We start from the raw sequence: 1,211 nt of genomic DNA, 5'->3' as shown, positions 1-1,211 counted from the left end.
TTTTACTTCAATGAGAAAAATGTAAAAATAATAGAATAGAAGGGTGTGTTGTATTTAAACATAATATTGTTTTCTTATGAATGAGGAAATTAAAATATCCCAGGAAGAGGGAAACCACAAATCAGGGTATACTAACTTAATATTGTTCATGACAATGGTTTTCCTCTTTGATAACAGGTGGCAGGATAGAAGTGAAAGTACCTGAAAACAATGGAAGTGCAAGGCGAGCTAACCATGGCCCTCTACTTTATGTTCCTGATGAGGATGACTCTAATGATAGCAAAGATGGCAAAACAAATGGCAACAAACATACTGACAAAACCAAAGATGTCAAACCTAGTACAAGTGAGAAAAAAGATGGCAAGGGAGAGAAGAAGAAAGATTCACAAGGATCTGATAAGAAAAAAGATTCTAGTAAGAAAGAAGCGGATTCCCAGAGAAGCAATGACACCAAAGCTAAACAGGACTTTTCTAAGAAACTTCAAAACCATCAGACTCCTTCTACCTCTGTGTCTGGCACTTCTAGAAAACAAACGAAACCTTTCAGTAGACTTCTGGAGGGAGTGACATTTGTGATCAGTGGATTTGAAAACCCACTGAGAAGCGACCTTAGAAATCAAGCACTCTATGGTTCAAAGTGTCTGGGTCTGCTAGTGATGAAGCAGAACTGACTCAGATGGAACAACAACATCAAGCTTGGGTATGTATTTTAGTTGAATAGTGTTTTATTTGCGTCTTTTTGCAACGGCAAACAGTTTGTTTGATTTTGATTAAGTTTGGCAAAAATAACAAGCAAATTTGTCCATGAAATTTTGGACCTGACTGACTCTTTAGGGGCCCTTTAGGGTCCCTTTTTCTGAGTGAGTTCTATAGTTCACTGAACTAGTATCTCAATCTGCAAGGCAACTAGGGACAATTTGTAGTGTAACATGGTTCATTAATTTACATCCTAAGCTCTTGAGTAGGTAGGTATTTCACACAGACCAAATGATTATTATGTAAAACAATATGTAAGTAAGTAGGTAGTTGTTATTTCACTAGTTTCAATAGCGACCTAATATACTGACATTTCCTTTGTTTACATTTTCAGCTCAATGGCATTTGTCAGAAAGACTGTGATTTGACACCAATAGGAAAGACAGCTATTGAGGTAAGTATGAAAAGTTTCAAAAGGTAAGACTCAGGATCACCCTTTGAGAATGGAGTTTGGA

At 36.7% G+C, this 1,211-nt stretch overlaps 1 long non-coding RNA gene across 1 annotated transcript; it reads left to right on the top strand.

The window, feature by feature from the left end:
* The first annotated feature begins 623 nt into the window (after positions 1 to 623).
* On the top strand, positions 624 to 1,150 carry LOC113473094. Its single transcript, XR_003395168.1, has 2 exons — positions 624 to 700; positions 1,091 to 1,150. It is a non-coding gene; the product is annotated as an uncharacterized LOC113473094 (long non-coding RNA).
* The last annotated feature ends 61 nt before the right edge of the window (positions 1,151 to 1,211 follow it).

This window comes from Diaphorina citri, unplaced genomic scaffold (genome assembly GCF_000475195.1).
Source record: "Diaphorina citri unplaced genomic scaffold, Diaci psyllid genome assembly version 1.1 scaffold14805, whole genome shotgun sequence".
Lineage (NCBI taxonomy): Eukaryota > Metazoa > Arthropoda > Insecta > Hemiptera > Psyllidae > Diaphorina > Diaphorina citri.
Note: the sequence above shows the minus strand (reverse complement) of the source record. Positions and strands in the feature narration are given on the sequence as shown.